The sequence below is a fragment of the Felis catus genome, chromosome E3 (assembly GCF_018350175.1).
Source record: "Felis catus isolate Fca126 chromosome E3, F.catus_Fca126_mat1.0, whole genome shotgun sequence".
Lineage (NCBI taxonomy): Eukaryota > Metazoa > Chordata > Mammalia > Carnivora > Felidae > Felis > Felis catus.
Window position 1 is genome coordinate 34,030,858 of NC_058383.1, and position 21,202 is coordinate 34,052,059.

Consider the following 21,202-nt stretch of genomic DNA (forward strand, 5'->3'; position numbering starts at 1 on the left):
ACGCCCGCCTGCTAGAGCTGCCCGGGAGAGGACTCTCGGGACCCTTCCTTAACAGGAAGCTGGTGGCCCTTGGTCCCTAGTACTTTGTCCCTTCTTCCATTCAGGAGGTCTGACACAGACCTGCCATGTTAGACCATGAGGGTCCTACCTTAAGTTATGACCCAGTGGCAATCCTACGTGGGGGTCAACTCCTCCAGGAAGCCTTCCCTGAGTCCTCTTCCTCCAGCTTGCATTGACCAGAGTCTGGGCTCTCCCAGTCCGCTATACTCCGCCTATCAGAGCATCTGTGACTCTGGTTGTCAAGACCTGTTTACCTGTTTCCCTCACTAGTTCTGAGTGCCTTGGGGGCAGAAGCAGCTGCTGGTTCACATCTGCAACTAAACTTCTCCCTATCTGGAAAGGATAATAGAATAATGCTTGTAAAGCAGTTAGCATCATCCTTGGCATGCTGTGAGTACCCAAGAAATGACAATTATAAGGTTTTTTTGAGAAGCTTTTATTTTTATTTTTAAAAATTTTATTTATTTATTTATTTATTTACTTACTTACTTCAAGTTTATTTATTTTTAGAGAGAGACAGCATAAGCAGGGGAGGGGCAGAGAGAGGGGGAGAGAGAGAATCCCAACCAGGGTTCACACTATCAGCACAGAGCCCTATGTGGGGCTCGATCCCACAAACTGTGTGATCATGATCTGAGCAGAAACCAAGAGTTGGACACTTAACTGATTGAGTCACCCAGGCACCCCTTTAAATTTTATTTTTATTTTTTTTCATAAGTGTACTCTTAAAACTCCACCTTATATTTCCCCCATTCCCCTCCCTCCCCTTTGGTAACCATCAGTTTGTTCTGTATAGTTGAGAGTCTGTTTCTTGGTTTCTCCCTCTCTTTCCCTTTGCTCATTTGTTTTGTTTCTTAAATTTCACATGAGTGAGATCATACGGTATTTGTCTTTCTCTGACCGACTTAATGCACTCAGCATTATACTCTCCAGCTCTAACTGCGCCATTGCAAATGACAAGATTTCAGTCTTTTTAAAAGGCTGAATAATATTCCATAGTGTGTGTGTGTGTCAGAATGTATGTTTATATAAATATATATATTTATCATATCACATCTTTATCCATTCGTCGATCAGTGAACACTTGGGCTGCTTCCATTGTTTGGCTATTGTAGATAATACTGCAATAAATACAGGGGTACATGTATCCCTTTGAATTAGTATTTTTATATCCTTTGGGTAAATGCCCAGTAGGGCAATTACTGGATCATGAGGTTGTTCTATTTTTAACTTTTTGAGGAACTTCATGCTGTTTTCAATACGGGCTGCACCAGTTTGCATTCCCACCAACAATGCACTGAGGGTTCCGTTTGCGCCACATCCTTGCCAACACCTGTTGCCAATTTTAGTCATTCTGACAGATATGAGGCAGTATCTCATTGTAGTGGGTTGTTTTTTTTTCTCATTGTGGTTTTGATTTGTATTTCCCTAATAATGAGTGATGTTGAACATCTTTTCATGTGCCTATTGGCCATCTGGATGTCTTCTTTTGAGAAATGTCTGTTCATGTCTTCTGCCCAATTTTTAGTTGGATTTTGTGTTTTTGGGGTGTTGAGTTGTGTTAAGTTCTTTATATATTTTGGATACTAGCCCTTTATTGGATATGTCATTCGCAAATATCTTCTCCCATTCCGTAGGCTGTCTTTTAGTTTTGTTGATTATTTCCTTTGCTGTGCTGAAGTTTTTATTTCGATGTGGTCCCAATAGTTTATTTTTGCTTTTGTTCCCTTGCCTCAGGAGACATATCTAGAAAGAAGTTGCTATGGCCGATGTCAGACAAATTACTGCCTTTGTTCTTTTCTAGGATTTTTATGGTTTCATGTCTCACATTTAGGTCCTTAATCCATTTTGAGTTTATTTTTGCGTATGGTGTGTGAAAATGGTCCAGTTTTCCCAACACCGTTTGTTAAAGAGACTTTTTCCCACTGGATATTCTTTCCTGCTTTGTTGAAGATTAATTGAATTTACAAGCCATAATCATTGCTAATCCTAAATCATTCAGGTAGTAATCACCCCTGACATGCTGGGGGTGGGGGGCCACGCGTGTGCAGACTGTCTGGTCAGTGGGTCTAGGTGAATCTGATCTTCACCCCTCCTTCCAGGCTCTGCAAACGTAGGCAACAAAACTATTAATGTCCCGGCTGAGGTAACAAATTGCCATAAATGGGAAGGCTTAACTCAACGAGGATTTATTCGCTCATGCTCCTGGAGCCCAGAAGTCCAAAATCAAGAGTCACCAGGGCTGTACCCTCTCCCAAGGCTCTAGGGAAGGATCCTGTGTATTAGTCAGCTCGAGCTGCTGTAACAAAACACCATAGATTTCGTGGCTCAAACAAAAGACCTTTACTTCCTCACAGTTTGGGAGGGGGATGCTGAGAAGTCCATGACTGAGGTGCCACCGTGGTTGGAGGTTGGTGAGAGCACGAAGTTCTTGGCTGGCAGACCTCTCTCTCGTCAGGCGGCCGCTTTTGTGTAGGCAAAGAGAGAGGGAGCAAGCTGTCTGGTGCTTCTTCCTATAATGATATTAATCCTCTGCCATCAGGCTCTCCCCTTATGACCTCATTTAACCTTACTTACTTCCATAAACACTTCATATTCAGAAACGGCCTCACTGGGCTTTGGGGCTTCAATCTATGAATTTAGGGGGACAGAAACATTCAATCCACGCGACCTCCCTGCCTGCCTCCTAGCTTCTGGTGGCTGTCAGCTGTCATTGGCTTCTAGATGCATTACTCCAATCTCTGCCTCTGTCTTCACATGGTCATCTTTCTTGTGTGTATGTGTCTAAATTTCCTCTTAGGAAGGTACCGATTACTGGATTAGGGCCCACCTCATCCAGCATGACCTCATTTTCGCCTTATTACATCTGCAAATTTCCAAATAAGGTCATGTTCCAGGTTTGGGGTTAGGACTTGAACATATCTTTTGGGGAGACACAATTCAATGCACAATAGAAACCATCTTGGAAGGGATGCCCCGGAGGGACCCAGCTCTTCAGCCCACTGCTGTAAGAGTAACCCCCTGCCCTCCACCTGCCCTCCACTTGCCCCCCACACCTGCCCCTACCCCAGACATCATGGAGCAGAAACAAACCTGGCCCCATGGTACCCTTCTTGAATTCCTGACCTGAAGAATCCATGAGCATAACAAAAGGGTTATTGTTTATGCCACTGAATTTTGGGGTAGTTTGCAACACAACAGGAATTTATGGGAATAAGGGGAACGAGAGTCAGCCCCTCTTTGCAGAGCTCTGCAGGCATGGGGGAGAGGTCCCTTCCCATTCCGTATCTCAGTTATTTACAAGCCCCTCTGCTGGCCCCTTCGCCCTTCAGTTCCTCCTTCATCCACACAACAGCCCTGAGGTTCAGAGAGGTGACGTGCCTTACCAGGAGCCTCCCAGCTTCTGCATAGCAGAGCTGGCATGCAGACTCGTCTCCCAGACCTCCGAGCGGGTGTGCTGGGTGAAGCCTGCACGAAAGGCCCTTTCCTGCATGCCTCTTCCCTCCAGCAGCTGTCCCAAGGCTCGGTGACACAAGGGTTATGGTGCTCGCTCACGCATGCGGGAGTGTACATTGCCTCCACCATCAGGGCTAATGACAAATCATGTATGCAACAGAGGAAGGCTGCCGGAATGCCAGATGTGTGATAAGAAACCAGGTTGCAGGAAATTGCTGTCAGGTGATTCTTATTGGTTCATGTGTTCCGAGCAGCCCCTTTCCAAAGGTCGTGTGTTTACCGAATACTTGATGTGTTTTCCCCATCAGCTCAAGAAGATTGTGTCCTCCTGAGGGAGCGCTTTCCCAACCTCCCCCCTCCCCTCGCCCCGGGACTGCTGAGAGCAGGTGATTAGAACTCTGCCCCCTGCCTCCCACTAGCTTCTAAGAGCACCTGCTGCCTGTCTGGCTCCCGGGTCTCTGTGCAGAGGCACCAAGCTGACCCTTGGGTGCTCCAGCACTGGCTTCAGATCAGTTGCAGGGCCACCGACCAGTCCTTTCCACTCGTTAGACACCTGATTGTGGAGAACGTTCCACAAGTGAGGTGGTCCGGAGTTCCTTTACTTCTCTGAAACTTAATTTTCTGATTTCTTGAGTATTGTTAATCATACCTATCTTTAAAAAAATTTTTTTTAATGTTTATTTATTTTTGAGAGAGAGAGAGACAGACAGGGTGTGAGCAGGGAAGGGTCAGAGACAGAGGGAGACACAGAATCTGAAGCAGGATCTAGGCTCTGAGCCATCAGGACAGCACCTGACGTGGGGCTCAGATTCACGAACTGTGAGATCGTGACCTGAGCCAAAGTCAGACCGCTTAACTGACTGAGCCACCCAGGAGCCCCTTCTGTTTGTTTTTTAATATTTGTTTATTTGTTTATTTTGAGAGAGAGAGAGCGCGCGAGAGAGGAGAGAGCGCGAGAGAGCGAGAGAGCGTGCACTCACATGCCACAGGGACAGAGAGAGAGGGAAAGAGAGAATCCCAAGCAGTCTCCATGCTCAGTGCAGAGCCCGATGTGGGGCTTGATCCCATGACCCTGGGATCGTGACCTGAACTGAAATCAAGAGTCGGATACTCAACCAACTGAGCCACCCAGGCGCCCCAACATCCCTTGCATTTTAAAGAACACGTTAATTTCGCTAATTTGACCAAGTCACATTGTTAGATTTAAAAAAAAAAAGCAAGTTATAGGGTCATAGAAACTGTATAAATATCAGTTATATAAGAGCAAACATTCACAAAATATTGCATGTTTTTGTTTTTTGTTTTTTTTTCAGGATGTATGCACAGAAAGAAGTCTGGAAAGATGTCCTCAGACAGAAGTAGCAGTCTCTTCTTGGGGGAAGGGAAGAGGGCGACAGGTCCAGGAGGACTTCTAGCCCCGGACGTCCAGCCCCCAGAGCTGTGAGAGGTAAATCTCTGTGGCTTATGAGCCCCTCTGTCTTCGGTGTGCTGTTATCGCAGCTGGAAGGTGAAATTTACGTACCATAAAGTCACCCGGGGAAGTATACAGATGGGTGGATTTAGCGTATTCAGAGAGACTGTACAACTGTCACCACCATCTCATTCCAAAACGCGTTCGTCACCCCAGAAATATGCTCTGCACCCACGAGCGTTCATTCGGATTGTCCTCTTCCCTGGCCGCTCCTATTCTATGGATTTGCCTCTTTTGGGTGTTTTGCATACTTGGAATCATACGAATGTTCTCTTTTGTGTCTGGCTTCTTTAACTGAGCATCTTTTCAACGTTAATCCATCATGTCCTAGTACCTATCATTACTTCATTCCTGTTTCACGGCAAGATAACATTTCATTGTATGGATAGACTGCATTCGTTAGTTGATAGGCATTGGCTATTACGAATAAGGGGGCTATGAATATGCACATAAAGTTTTTGCCTGGACATACGTTTTCCTTTCTCTAGGCTGCGTACCCAGGGGTGCAGTTGTTGGGTCTTCTGTATTTAATGCTGTATTTAACGTTTTGAGAAACAGCCCGCCCGTTTTCCAGAGTGTCTGCCCCATTTTTCGTTCCCCCTTTTTGAGGGCGAAGGCTCCGGTTCCCTGGAGTTTCACCTTGTTGGGGAATTCTCGGAACCAGCGTAAAACATGTGCTTCTCTGAGTTGTCTCACCCAAGAGGCGAGGGCTCTGGGCTGTTTGTACACCAAATCCTGCAGTCGTTGGGTAGGGCTGCCGATTCCTTGGTGTGTCTGGTCAGCTGTGTGTGAGCAGTGAGTCCAGAGAAAACCTTCTGGGGCTGCCTGTTAGAAGCACAGAAATGGTGGGGACGAGGGGCCATGGTGAGGGGTCCATAGTGCCTGCTACTGTCGTTCTTGCTAATCATATTAGAATCACCCAGCCAGTCTCCCCCTCCTCCGTAGGCCTGCAGATGACCGGCTGCAGTGTCAAAATTGCACAATATAGGGTCTACAGTGGGCTGAATGGTATCTTCCAAAAATTTGTGTCCACCTGGAACCTCTGAATGTGATCTCATTTGGGAACAGTCTTTGCAGATGTCATTAATTGAGGACTTTGAGATGCAATCATGATCCTACAAGTGTCCTTATGGAAAGAGGAGGGGACGCAGAGGGAGGAGGTCCATGTGAAGACGGGCGCAGAGATTGGAGTGATGCGTCTACAAGCTGGGGAATGACAAAGATGGCCGCAGACCCCGGAAGCCAGGAGACGGGCGTGGGCGTGGGACAGACTCTCCCTCAGGGCCTCCTGTAGGAACCAGCCCTTGTGGACACCTTGACCCCGCAGACTCTTGGTGCGCAGGGCCGCGGGCGAATGAATTCCTCTTGTTTCAATCTCCCTGTTTGTGAGCAGTTAGCAGACTGATGGAGCGTCCCAGCTGGCTCAGGCCTCTGGCTTTGCTGCCCCCCTTGGCCCAGGATGCCAGTGCCCAGCCCAGTTTCCACGTGCACAGACGGCTTCTTCACCGTGTAGTTCATGGCTAAATCTCCCTGCTCGGAGAGCTCTCCCCGCCCCCCTGTCCTATGTTACCCGGACCGCCTGCCTGGGTGTCTATCACGGCCCTGTTGTATTTTCTGCATCAGCTCGTTGCTCTCCAGACTGATGTTACTTATCTTTCCTTGTTTGTCGTCTGTGTCTTGCACTGGGATGTAAGCTGTCTGAGAGCAGGGTCTTGCCTGTGCTGGCGGTCGGTGTAATGCTGAGCACCTGCATTCGCAGAACGACCGAGAGGCTGGAGGTGCTGTTGCCCTGGATGTCATTGGGAACACCCAGTTTCAGAGAAGCTGGCCATCGACACACACACACTCTGTGTGTGGGGCGGGGGAGGGGGGGGCGGAGAAGAGGTTTTATGGTCCACTTAGACCTGGATCCAAATGTCCTCTTTTGAGATGAGCTTACACAGACGCCCTGTTCTTTCCTGCCTCTGCCTCCGGGAGATTAATGAGCATTTCCAACTGTCACAAGCCTGCCCTGTTTCTCTTCCTCCTGCTAGGTTATCCAGGGCCCAGGATGCTGGTGGAGGACTTGGGGCAGCAAAATGTCTTCCCAGCCAGGCTCCCTCCCTCCACCGACTGTGGCCCCCCTGAGCAAAGCGTCCCATCGCTGTATCCTGGCATGTATTATGGGGTCCCAGGGCATTCGCTGGGGGTACATCACCTCTGAATACTGGCAGCAGCAAAACGCGCTAGGGGCAGGGAGGGGGCTGACACATCGTCTCCCCAGGGAAGGGCCACCCTTTTCTCAACAGCCTCTTTGGGTCTCTCATCTGATTTCGACTTCATTTTATTTAAAATACATTTGTGTGTGTGGGGTACCTGGGTGGCTCAGTTGGTTAGGTGACCAACTTCGGTTCAGGTGATGATCTCGCGGTTTGTTAGTTCAAGCCCCCTGTCGGGCTCTATGCTGACAGCTCAGAACTTGGAGCCTGCTTCTGATTCTGTGTCTTACTCTCTCTCTGCCCCTGCCCTGCTTGTGCTCTGTCTCACTCTGTCTCTCAAGAATAAATGTAAAAAAAAATGTTGAATACATTTGTGGGGGGTGCTTGGGTGGCTAGTTGGTGAAGCATCCTACTTGGGCTCAGGTCATGATCTCCCAGTTGGTGGGTTCGAGCCCCACACAGTTCAGAGCCTGGAGCCTGCTTTGGATTCTGTGTCTCCCTCTCTCTCTCTCGGCCCCTTCCTAGCTCACCCTCTGTGTGTGTGTGTGTGTGTGTCTCTCTCTCTCAAAAATAAATCTTAAAAAATAAAAAAAAAATAAAGAAAATGAAATACATTTGTTTCCTTTGAGCTGGGCATAGATCTTTTTGAGCTGAATAAGGGGCAGTGATTCTGGAAATACAAACCATGTCCTGGTTATTAATCCCAGGGGAATGGAAGGCTTGCCAGATGTCTTGTGCTCATAATGGCTGTCCTGGGACAGAAGGCTTGTTCCCATTCTATAGATGAGGTCAGAGAAGTAAGGTCACAGGCCCAACACCCTTCCCTCTTCTCTCCTTCATTTCTTAAAACATTGTTAAAAAATTAATCAACTTTCAGGGCACCCGGGTGGCTCAGTCAGTTAAGCATCCGACTCTTGGTTTCAGTCCAGGTCATGATCTCATGATTCGTGAGTTTGATCCCCATGCTGGGCTCTGTGCTGGCAGCCTGAAGCTTGCTTGGGATTCTCTCTCCCTCTCTGTCTTCCCCTACCCTGCTCATCGTCTTTCTCTCTCTCTCTCTCAAAAATAAATCAATAAACATTAAAAAAATTAATGAACTTTATTTTTTAGAGCATTTTTAGATTCACAGCAAAACTGAGGGGAATTCAGCGATTTCCCATGTACTCCCTGTTCCCGCACATGCACAGCCTCCCCCACTATCAACCCCCCCCCCCAAAACAGAGTGGTACGTTTATTACAATTGATGAGGGCACATCATCCCCCGGAGTCCATAGTTCACCTTGATGTTAGTCTTGGTGGTGTGTGTGCCACGGGTTTGGACAAATGCATAATGACGTGTGTCACCACTGTAGAATCACACAGAGTATGTTCACTGCCCTGAAAGCCCCTGTGCTCTGCCTGTTCATCCTTCTCTCCCCTCCAACCCCTGGCAAGCCCTGATTTCCTTTTTTTTTTTAATTAAAAAAATTGTTTTAATATGAAATTTATTGTCAAATCAGATTCCATACAACACCCAGTGCTCATCCCAACAGGTGCCCTCCTCATTGCCCATCACCCACCCTCCACTCCCTCCCACCCCCCATCAACCCTCAGTTTATTCTCAGTTTTTAAGAGTCTCTTATGGTTTGGCTCCCTCCCTCTCTAACTTTTTTTTTCCCTCCCCCCCCCCCCACCATGGTCTTCTGGTAAGTTTCTCAGGCTCCACATAAGAGTGAAAACATATGGTATCTGTCTTTCTCTGTGTGACTTATTTCACTTAGCATCACACTCTCCAGTTCCATCCGTGTTGCTACAAAAGGCCATATTTCATTCTTTCTCATTGCCAAGTAGTATTCCATTGTGTATATAAACTACAATTTCTTTATCCATTCGTCAGTTGATGGACATTTAGGCTCTTTCCATAATTTGGCTATTGTTGAAAGTGCTGCTATAAACATTGGGGTACAAGTGCCCCTATGCATCAGCACTCCTGTATCCCTTGGGTAAATTCCTAGCAGAAGCACTAATTTCTTTATTGTCTCCATACTTTTGCCTTTTCCAGAATGTCATACAGCTGGAATCCTGCAATATATTACGTTTTCAGACTGGCTTCTTTCACTTAGTGATATGCATTTAAGGTTCTAACATGTCTTGTCATGGTTTGATAACTCTTTTTTTTTAAAGTTTATTTGAGAGAGAGAGACAGACAGAGCACGAGCTGGGGAGGGGCAGAGAGAGAGGGAGACAGAGAATCGGAAGCAGGCTCCAGGCTCTGAGCTGTCAGCACAAGCCGGATGTGGAGCTCTAACTCACAAACCGTGAGATCATGACCTGAGCTGAAGTTGGACACTCAACCGACTGAGGCACCCAGGTGACCCCAGAATTCGATTTTTCACATGCGGTCTGGCCACTGTCTGTTTGCATATTCCATTTCTCATAATGAATCTCATAATGAATTCTCATAATGAATTCTCATAATGAATTTATGAATTCTCATAAAAAAGTCTTTTTTAAAAATTTCTTTTAATGTTCATTTATTTTTGAGACAGAGAGAGACAGAGCATGAATGGGGGGAGGGTCAGAGAGAGAGGGAGACACAGAATCAGAAGCAGGCTCCAGGCTCTGAGCTGTCAGCACAGAGCCCGATGCGGGGCTCAAACTCACAGACCGTGAGATCACGACCTGAGCCGAAGTCGGACGCTTAACCGACTGAGCCACCCAGGCGCCCCTGAATACAAAGTCTTGGCTCTCACTTAAAAAATGTTTACATGTAATGACAGACAATAGGAAACATCTGTTTCCTGATGCACACAATAACACATTGATTTCTCTTTAAGCCTGTGTATGTTGTCCCTGGAATTTTTAAAAATTATTTTTATATATTATTATTATTATTATTATTATTGTTAGTCACTGGGATTTCTTTCTAATCCAATTCACAGAGAGGCAGCTTGGGCTTTCAGGCTGAGGGTGTAGCTACTGACCATCAATGGCCAGAACCTCTCAGAGTGCCTTTTACAACAGGTGTTTGATAGGTTTGGTCAGTACACAAATAATTGCAGGTGACGTTCGCCAGGATTGTTGGTTTTAATTTTTTTTTAATGTTTATTTTTGAGAGAGAGAGACAGAGAGACAGAGAGAGTGGGAGAGGGACGGGAAGAGGGGAGACACAGAATCTAAAGCAGGCTCCGGGCCCCAAGCTGTCAGCACAGAGCCCGACACGGGGCTCGAACTCATGAACCCTGAGATCATGACCTGAGCCAAAGTCGGACACTTAACCAACTGAGGCACCCAGGCGCCCCATAAACCGTCTACTTCTTTTTGTTTTGAATACTGTTGCTCAGCACACCAAGATTGGTCTGTGCTGCGTGTGATGTAGCTCATTCATTTTTTTCTGCAGTACGTTATTTTGGGGGACGAACGCACGCAATCGATTGATTCGCACTACCATGATGGACATTGGGGTGAGTCTGTCTCAGTGACTTTACTTCTGCTTTTTCGCTGTATTCGGCTGTGTCGACCCCACGTGGAGCAAAACTGATGCTGTTAGTTTGTTCAGAGAAGCTTGACTTCACTTTGAGAGATAGGGTGGTGCACAGAGCAGGTGAAATCCTCAACTCTGTCTGGCTCTGACCAGGTGAAAGTGCATTTTTCCACCGTGCCACCAGAGTACCTTTCTTTACGCCGTCCATGTGCCAAAACTAACCTCAGAGAGGCCCTCAGGCTGAGCCGTAGTTAACCTGTTTCTCAGCGGCACTTTGAAATTTGTGCAGGTGTGCAATCGTGGTCTTGGCATTCGCGAAGATGGTGGTGGGAGGGATGACCGCCGTTCCTCTGGGCGTCGTGCCTGAATTGAGTAGGAACCTTCAAGAACGTGTTGTGATTTGAAATGCTGAACTTGGTGGTTGGGGAATGGGCTGGAGGATGGAGAAAAACAAGGTTGGAGGGAACCTCAAGCAGTGTAATGGAGGCCGGGGCTGGGGGTCTGGGCTCTGGACTTGAGCTGACCTGGGATTGAGCACTCCTCCCCCCCGGGGGAACTATGGACAAGCGCTCTGAGCTCCGGTCTTCTTCTGGGTGACATAGGGCAGGGTTATGCAATGCCTTCTCCTTGAAAATGCCACCCCCACACGTCAGCACCCCCCCTCCACTGAGAACAGAAAATGGGGACTATTATTTGGGGGTCAGAATGCAGGTGGCCCCTTTCATTTTGTTCCAGGCTTTGTGGTCTATCGTCCTTCCCTGTCTCCAGTTCGCATTTTCCTCTGTTTAAGCCCACGACACTTTGGGAGCCTTCAGATCTCACAAATACACTTTGATGATACGGCTCTGCATCAGCTCCTTTTATCTTGGGAACACTTCACGAACCAAAGCTAATCAACACAGAGCAGCCAGGGTCCACGTCTTCCAGAGTGTGCTTCGAAGCCCCCGCCCGGGGGTGCAGTTACGCTGCCCGGGAGCTCACACCTGGCTGGACCTGCCCACCCGGCTCCCACTCTGTGGTGCAGAACACTGCACCCAAGCCTAGGCACCTGCCGCGTGCATACAGACACCAGCTCTGACTCGCCAGGGCACCCGAGGCATGCCAAAGACTGTTTCGGCTCTCTACTGCTCAGTAAAAAACAATGGTCAAACTCAGGGTTTAGGGCAACCATTTTGTTCTACTCCTAAATGCGTGGGACAGGGATTTAGGAAGGATTCCTCTGGGCTGTTTGTCCCTGACCCGTGTGGTCGGAGCTGGAGGAGCTGAGGCTGAGGACCCACTTCTGGGCGGGTTCTTCTCTCTGGCGTCTGGACCATCCCTGCTCCCTGGTCTGTCTGTCTGTCTGTCTCTCCCTCTCTCTCTCGCTTCACGCAGCTGGACATCCTCCAGGCCCTCTGCAGCACTGGGGTGGGGGGAGGGGCGTCCCAGGGTCGCCCATCCACCTGCTTTTCCTAGAGGGAGTGTTCCTGGTGACCCAGGTGGCAGTTGCACGACCTCTTCCGTCCGCTTTAGGAAGAGTCACGACAGCACTTCTGCATTCTGCCCGGTCAACAAGTCCCAAGGCCAGTGCAGGTTCAAGGGGAGTGAGAGCCCACCTCCTGGCGGGGTGGGGGGGGGCAGTCCATGGTGGAGGGTCTGGGTGGGGAGCTGCCTGCTCCGTGCACCCTACCTGCATACGGTGCTGGGAAATCTCTCTGAGCCTCACCTGTAAAATGAGAATGATTTCTCAAGATCCACGTATGAGTGAAAACAGATGGTCTCTGTCTTTCTCTGCCTGGCTTACTTCACTCAGCATAATACCCTCCAGCTCCATCCACGTTGCTGCAAATGGCAGGATTTCATTCTTTCTCATTGCCAAGTAGTATATCATGGTATGTAAAAACCACATCTTCTTTATCCATTCCTCAGTTGATGGACGTTTAAGCTCTTTCCATAATTTGGCTAGAGAGGGAGAGAGGCAAACCATAAGAGACTCTTAAATACGGAGAACAGACTGAGGGTTGATGGGGGTGGGAGGGGAGAGGGGAAAAGGGGGATGGGCATCGAGGAGGCACTTGTTGGGATGAGCACTGAGTGTTGTATGCAAGCGATGAATCACGGGGATCTACTCCCAAAGCCAAGGGCATGCTATACACGCTGTATGTTAGCCAAGTTGACAGTAAATTGTATTAAAAAATAAAAAATAAAGTTACAGTAAAGAAATGAAGGTGATTATATGTTACTCCGCAGGGATTCTTATAAATGTGCTAATCGTGCAAGAACTCAATCCAACGCAGCCATTAACCACCATCGTTATTTTTGACACTTTTGCCCAAATGATGCTGGGGATCCCTTATTACGTGTCCTAGACACCGATTGTAACTGTCCTGTGGGTCGTGACCTCATGGGTCTGTCATCTCTGATAATCCTCCATGGGAGGGAGACTCTAAACTCTGGAGGAAGAAGGACAGGCCAGTCCCTCGCACCAGACAGAGCCACAGGGCAGGGTGATCTGTCTGTGCATTTCCTGGTGGGGACAGAGCTGAGAATGTTTCATAACATTTATCAGGAGACACACACATACACACACACACACACACACACACACACACACACTGCTGTGTTTCACTACGAAATTAAGCCAAGTGGTGATGTGGAGAGACAAGTGCCCAGGGCCCAGACAAGGCCATGCTCAGTGCCCGTCTCTGTCACTTTCCAAGTGTTGACTCCCACTTGCCCATTCCAGCTTTCTGACCCTCAGTTTCCACATCTGTAAAATGGGCCTAGTCCTAGTGCCCGCATCACAGGGTTTCTGGGAGAAAAATTTTAAATATATAAGGAATTAGGACAGCACCTGTCATGGTTTTCTTTGTGTCCTCCCCCCAAAAGATATGCTGCAGTTCTAACCCCAGTGCCTCAAAGTGTGACCTTGTTTGGAGATAGGATCTTCACAGAGGCCAGCAAATTAAGATGAAGTCACGAGGGCTGGCCCTAATTGAATATGACTAGCGTCCTTATAAAGAGAGGAAATTTGGACACAGACATAGACAGGCATACAGGGAGGACACAGATGAGGGATGGCAGGGATTGGGATGATGCAGCAGAAACCGAGGGACTCCACAGGTTGCCAGCAAACTGCCGGAAGCCAGGAGAGAGGCATGAACAGGTCCTTCACCGTGTCAGGAGATCCAGCCCGGCTGACCCCTTCACTTTGGACTTCCGGGCTCCAGACCTGTGAGAGGATACATTTCTGTGGTTTAAGTCACTCAATCTGTGGTGCTTTGTTGCAGCAGCCCTAGTCCATGGACACAGTGCCTGACGCATAGTAGGTACTCAACAGATGGGGTCTTTTGTTATTATTTGCTTGCGGATCCCGTAGAGATGGTTGGTGGGGCCGTCTGGGTGGTTCAGTCAGCTACGCGACTGACTCTTGGTTTCGGCTCAGGTCCTGATCCCGCAGTTCATGGGTTTGAGCCCTGCGTCGGGCTCTGTGCTGTGTCATCGCAGAAGCTGCTTGGAATTCTCTCTCCCTCTGTCTCTGCCGCTGCTCTGCTCATGCGCTCTCTCTCTCTCTCTCTCTCTCTCTCTCTCAATAAATAAATAAATAAATAAACTAAAAAAAAAGAAATATTAATACAGTAATAATATTTATATATTTATTACATATTATATTATTTTTGTTATTCATATATTTATTATTATCATATTTTGTGTTTATTATTTATTAAAAGAAATTAAACACACACAATAAAATTAAAAAAAAAAGAAACTCCTGAAACCAGCAATGGCTGATCTTATGCTAAGAGTTGTGATAGTGCATGAGGGGACTCTCACACCAAACGGAAGGGAGAGCTGGAGAAGCCAGGCCTTGAAGGGGCCGGGGCCAGAGAGGCTCAGGAAATTCAGGACAGGAAACAAAGGGGCCTTCTGCAAAGCGTTGTCTTACAAGGGAGTAAACCCCATGCCCACACGCATTTTCCTTCATCACGTCTGTGTCTGTGGGGAAACTCCAGCATCAGGAGCGTCTGCAGGGCGCGTCTTGTGGCGGGTGGGTGGGACCCCTGGATCGACAACCCCACTGGCATTGTGCAGCGGGAGGGACGGTTCTCCTTCAAAGGAGGGGCCGGATGCCCACCAGACCGCCTTCTCTCTCCCGGCGGACGGCCTCGCCAGCCTGCTGGCCGCTTTGACAGGACCATGCTCTCCTTCTGGGCTTTTCCCCCGAATGCCCTTCCTCGGGACTCTCCCATTGATGAGTTCCTACAAGCTCTCTGTGTTTTGGGATCTCCCCCACTCCTTTGCCAGGCTGAATTAAGGGAAGTCTGTGCTCCCGCAGGAGGGTCTGTGCTCACTTCTGTCCACTCCTGGAGATAGCTCTGTCTTCTTTCCCCTGCTTCTCCAGTCCCTCGCCAGCCCCTAGCCAGCTGCTCGCCCGTGTGCCAGCTCAATATATATCGACTTTTTGCGTGACTTTGGTTGTTATTCCTGTTCTGTGGGGGGGGGGGGGTTTAGCCACGGGCGAAGAGGACATCTTGTGCAAAAACAAAATTTTCGATTTGTTCCTTCCCAGGTGGGTAAATGCGTTGCTGACAGAGCAGCATGCTGAGCTCTGTGGAGAAGGAGAGAGCAAGGTAGCTGATGGGGTGGAGGGACGGGAGGGGGATTCAGGGAAAGTGGTGGAAAGGGCTGTGGGTAGAAATGTTGCATGGTCTCAGAGATAAGTGGGCTTCCACAGGGGAGGCTGGAGTGCCGGCAGGGGCGGGGGATGCACACCTGCTGCGGGACCCAGAGTGGGGTAACCAGAAACAACGGCAGCCCCCGGGGGTGGCAATGTACCGTGGCCACAAAGGCCAGGGCTTTGGCAAAGTCTTGGATTCAAGTCCTGACCTTTGCTAATGAGCTTTGTGACTTTGGGCAAGTTATTAATGACTCCGAGCCTCCGTCTCCCTCATCTGTAACATGGGGTTCATGCCCACCTGACAGAGTTGTTTTAGGGACTCAGTGAAACAGCCCTGCTTGGTACACGGTATATAATAGCTGCTCAACAAACCCAGATTCCTCACTTCAGCTCCTGGAGAGTTCGTATAGAACCAGCCAGCAAATATCCAGCATGCCTGCCTGCTTTTGTAAGTAAACTTTTGCTGGAACACAGCCAGGTCCACTCATTTGCAGCTGTTCACAGCTGCTTCCATGCTACAGGGGCAGAGCACAACAGCTGTGATGCAGTGACATGGCCAGGAATGCCTCAGACATTTACCGTTCTGGTCCCTTAAGTAAACGTCGGTTGAGCCTTTATTTATACGATATATGTCTTATATAGGGGTCCTCAGCTCTCTCTAGATTTTCACTGGCGTGTCCATGTAGAGTAGGGGGTCAACAGATAAGTACAAAGGCTAGAGTGGTCAGGCTGGTCAGACTAGTATGTCGTTTGCTCATGCAAACATTTCTGTAGATGGATACATTGTCGTTCATTATTCTTTCCTCTTTCCTTTCCTTTCCTTTCCTTTCCTTTCCTTTCCTTTCCTTTCCTTTTCTTTCTTTTCTTTTCCTTTCTTTATCTTTTCTTTTTTAAGTTTATTTATTTATTTTGAGAGAGACAGAGACAGCATGATTGGGAGGGGGCAGAGAGAGAAGGAGACAGAAAAAAATCTCAAGCAGGCTCTGTGATGCCAGCGCAGGGCCCGATGTGGGACTCGAATCCAAAGAGACCATGAAATCATGAGCTGAGCTGAAACCAAGAGTTGGGCAGGTGCTTAACCGACAGAGCCGCCCAGGCCCCCCCTTGTCCATTTTTCTTGAAACAGGACATTTCTGTGTCTCATGGGTTGTGCGTTTGTGCTCCACGTTTGAGATTGGGTAATTAGAAATTTACTGATCGGTTCAACAAAGTGTTGAGTGCATGCTGTGGGCCAGGAAGGCTTCTGTAAGCTGAGACTCTTGCCCTCACAAAGCTCACATTCTGGTGGCCGAGGCGGACAATGGTCCAGTGAACATACAGCGCTGGGTGGTCATGTCTCCTGTTAGGAAAGGCACAGAGAGATGGGTCTCTTCTGGATGGGGTGCCAGTAGCAGTCAGCCCGAGTGGGAAACTGAATGGGTGGTCTCTGTCCTGAGGACAGAAACTTCTGTGCTGGAGGGATACACAACGTGAGAGGAATGTGATAGTTCCAGGGGCTGAGCCCTCTGCTTCTGTGTCTTTCATAAGGCTGCAACCTGGTTATTGGCTGGGACCAGGGTCGCATTGGAAAGCTGGACTGCGGAAGGGTCTGATTCCAAGCTGATTCTGCCAGGTTGTTGGCAGAATTCAGTTCCTCCGCAGCTGTTTCCTGAGGACCTCAGTTCCTTGCCCGTGTCGGCTAGAGACCCGCGTGCAGTTCCCGGCCGCGTTGGCCTTTCCAATGCGAAGTGTGTACGCGGAGAAGGCAAATAGAGAAAGTCTGCCGTCGAGATGGGAGTTGCAATCTCAGGTAACGTGATGATGGAAATGACATTTCACCACCTAAGCTGTTTAAAAAAATTTTTTTTGATGTTTATTAATTTTTGAGGCAGAGAGAGACAGAATGTGAGCAGTGGAAGGGCAGAGAGAGAGCGAGCGAGATAGAGAGAGACAGAATCTGCAGCAGGCTCCAGACTCTGAGCTGTTATTTACAGAGCCCGACGCGGGGCTCGAACCCACAAACCGCGAGATCATGACCTGAGCTGAAGTTGGACACTTAACCGATTGAGCAACCCAAGAGCCCCTTTAAGATTTTATTTTTAAGCAATCTCTATACTTGACACGGGCTCAAATGTACAGCCCCGAGATCAAGAGTCACACGCTCCACCAACTGAGCCCGCCAGGCGCCCACAATTCTATTAATAACATCTTCCATACCGTGAGTGCTTCCTATGAGCAAGGCTCTAGTTAAGTGTCTAACCTGCATTATTTGCTTCTCACAATGACGGGATGAAGGAGGAACTGGTTAAATATTCTCTTTCTCTACATATCAGGTGGGAGCCCACCCTTGACTCACACATAATGACCAGTGAGATATTTTATTAAATTAACAGACGGGGGTTATAGAGGGGCGCCTGGGTGGCTCAGGAGGTTGAGCGTCCGACTTCGGCTCAGGTTATGATCTCACGGTCTATGAGTTTGAGCCCCGCGTTGGGCTCTGTGCTCACAGCTCAGAGCCTGGAGCCTGCTTCAGATTCTGTGTCTCCCTCTCTCTCTGTTCCTTCCCCACTAGCACTCTGTCTCTCTCTCAAAAAGAAAGATTAGGAAAAATTTAAAAAAAATTGTTTAAAACAAACAAAGGTGTAGAGCGTATCACCATTTGTAAAAAGGAATGCAGCCCACGGACACACACACACACACACACACACACACACACACACACACACGGGTGTACTAAACCATATTTGCTTGCCCCAAATATCTCTGAAAAGATGCAAAGACGTTGCTAACAGCGGCTCCCTCTGGGGGAGGGAGGGAACCCGGTAGCTGGGATCAGGAGAGGCAGGGAGACTTGTCATGGTGTTGCGTATTTTGTACCTTTTTAAAACTTGTGCATATTTCACAACATGCCTCAATTTTATGTACACAAAGGATACATGAAGTTAGAGAGAAAGAGAATTGGCAGTCTGCCTCCAAAGTCTCTACTCTTGCCTACCATCCTGGCTCTGTTTAGCTGTTTAATGCTCCAGCTGCCCGTTAACTGCGGATGATAATGCCGCCTGCCTCACAGAATTGCCGTGAGGATCGGGACAGTGGATGCAAAACGCTCAGAAGAACGGCACCTTGCACCCAGGGTAAGCTGCAATTATCGTTATTTTATTCGTAGAGAAAAGGTTACAAAGAAATGCACTTCCTGTGCTAACAGAGGTTTGTCTGCTGTGGGATGATGGGCAACTTTTTATTTTCTTCCTTTTCCCCGAGATTAAAAAAAAAAAGTTTCCGTGTTTTCATAGTGAACGTTTTTCCACGTCTTCCCAGCCCAGGCCTCCTTAGGAGGCCCCGAGAGGGGTTCTGTTCAGACTGAATCACGGCCGAGGTTGGGGGAGGCCAGGCTTGTCTGGCCTGTGTCTAGACGCCTTATTTCTCCCGGCTGTTGTAGACACGAGATACTTGTTCATAATGGAAAAATGCTTCTGGACAGACACTCCACGGCCAGGGAGAAGGATGGAGGGAGGGAGGCAGGGGGGTTAATGTGCTTATGTTAATTGGCAAATGGACATCAATGATGCTTTTTCTTCTTCTTTTTTTTTCAGAAGGGAGATCTCAGGGAGGTTTTAGATGTTCAAATGAGTTCTGGAGTGGAGATAACTAATTGGCCAAGCTCAGCTACTGTTCTTGTCTCAATGATCTGGACTGCAGGCAAAACTGGCCACCAAGCTTCTTTCCCCCGTGTTTTGCGTGCGTAGGCGTCACTCTGGGGAGCGGTGGCGCAGAGTGTAGCTGGGTGGAGGGCAGTTCAGCCCCAGGATGCCCTATTTATGCCCCGACTGCAAATGCCATCTGGCTTGGGATTCCTCTCTCTCTCGGGAAGCCGTCTTTCACCGCCTGCTCTGGACTTCTTCCCACTGTCTTTGTAGCAGAGTGGAGACCAGAACTTACACACTCTTAGGGACCGGGTAAACCCAGACGCAAATCCGTCCTCCTTTTGTGATTTTGGATAAGCCTCGGTTTCCGCGTCTCTAACATGGGGTGATGGTGAGTCCCCACCTTACCAGGGCTTGTGCTGGGCAGAATCAGGGACCCTGAAGGTGTCCACATCCCAATCCCTGTGACTGTGCTGCTTTCCACGGCAAAGGGGACTTTATAGATGTGATTAAGTTGAGGGTCTCCAGTGGGGCGATGTGTCTGCATTTTCTGGGTGTGCTCAATGTGATCCCAAGGGTCCTTGTATGAGCCAGGCAGGAGGGTCAGAGGCAGAAAGTACAAAGACAGAGAGGAGAGAAGATGACAGACGACTGGCCTTGAAGATGGAGGGAGGGACCACTAGCCACTGGCATCCGTTGGCTTCTGGAAGCTGCCAACGGCAAGGATCCTCCGGAGCCTCTAGAATGAGTGACACCTTAGCGTTCTCTCATGGAAACTGATTTCAGACATCTGACCCCTGCACCTGGAAGAGATTAATATGTGTTGCTTCAAGCCCCTAAACTTGTGACGATCTGACACGGTGGCCACGGGAAACTCCCACGGGTTTGTTGTGAAGCCAAGTCCTCATCAGCGTGGCAGGTGCAAGGGACAGCCCCCAGGGTCGTCTATCGGAACACCCTGGTACGGGATTTCTAGATCACTCCACAGATGGCAGCAGTTATCAAATAGGACGATTTTGGTCAACTTCTGTGACCACATGTGCTACATCGTGTGACATGTATTCCTTCCCTTTTCTGTGGCCCTCAGGACACTGCGAAGTCCTCAGCTGAGAAAGGGGATCTTGTCCTATTCCTGTTGTTTCCTCAGTGCCTGGCACACAGTAGCTGCTCAGTTAATTAGAGCTTGCCAGGCTGAACAGAGGTGTGGCCAAGTTCTTGTCCTCTGTGAGGGCTTGAGTGGCCGTACCCTTTCTTTTTGGGTCCCTCTCTCCTCTTCTGGCTGATGCTGTGGCCCCCGTGCTGAGACATCGGTCTCTCACAGCCTCTACTGCAGGTCCTTGCCAGGGAAGGGAGGGACAGTGGCCCCAGCAGCAGGCAGTTTCGAGGGAAAATGACCTTGGAGATCCCGCTGGTTCCAGACACACCCCTTGTGCCGTTCAGAGTGTGTATCAGTGAATTTCTTGCGTGGCCTGTGCTTGCCCTGGCCTCAGAGGGCTGGGGGGGAGCTGACTGGAGGGTGGTGCCCAGTGCTGATGAGGCACTTCTGGCATTCACGATCTGGAAAGATGCTTTCAGGGGGCAGGGCTGGGGCAGGCAAAGTTGTCAGACCCAGTGGTTTAGATTGTTTAGACCTCTGTGTTTAGAGCCGGGCCTGGGTTGCAAGCCCGGGTCCATGCCTTCCTGGCTGTGTGACCTTGCTGGGTCAGACTCTGAGCTGACACGCATGTCTCCTAAAGCAGGCACCCACGCTAGGAGCCGGAGCCAGCCGTCACGGGCTGTTTCTATGAACTACCCGGGTCTCTGCTCAGAACTTTACTTGCCCGATTCCAGGCCACAGCCTCTCGATCCCAAGGTCAGGGGCATCTTATCCCTTCTCTACAGATGGAGACGTTGAGGTTTGGGGAGGCTCTGGACCTTGCCCAAGTCCCAGGCTAGGAAGGGCTGCAGGCTGGGTTTGCACCAGCGATCTGTCTGCAGAGCCCCTGTGCCAGTTACGGGCCCCCACCTCTGGCTGAGCAACACCCCTCTCCCCCCCAGCCCCTCCCCAGAAGGCAGTGTTACCGAGGTGGGGCGGTGGAACCACCGTGTCTGGAACGTGGCAGACATCCACGTTCCATCGGCCGTGCTGTTGTGGTCACTGTCATTCAGCTTGTTGTCTTCACCAGTACCTTCGTTCCATGTTCGGTGGAATATGAACTCCTCCCTCCCCGAGCTCCTCCCTCCCTGTGCCTTTTGTTCAGGCCTGGGCAGGTCTAGGACGTGGCTTTTACAAAC

At 49.1% G+C, this 21,202-nt stretch overlaps 1 long non-coding RNA gene across 2 annotated transcripts; it reads left to right on the forward strand.

Annotated features, from left to right (window-relative positions):
• Positions 1 to 14: 14 nt before the first annotated feature.
• LOC123382520 lies at positions 15 to 16,141 on the forward strand. Of its 2 annotated transcripts, none has more exons than XR_006590998.1 (3): positions 15 to 450; positions 4,830 to 4,963; positions 15,198 to 16,141. It is a non-coding gene; the product is annotated as an uncharacterized LOC123382520 (long non-coding RNA). The 2 variants fall into 2 exon arrangements; XR_006590997.1 differs by lacking the exon at positions 15,198 to 16,141 and adding an exon at positions 10,565 to 12,230.
• The last annotated feature ends 5,061 nt before the right edge of the window (positions 16,142 to 21,202 follow it).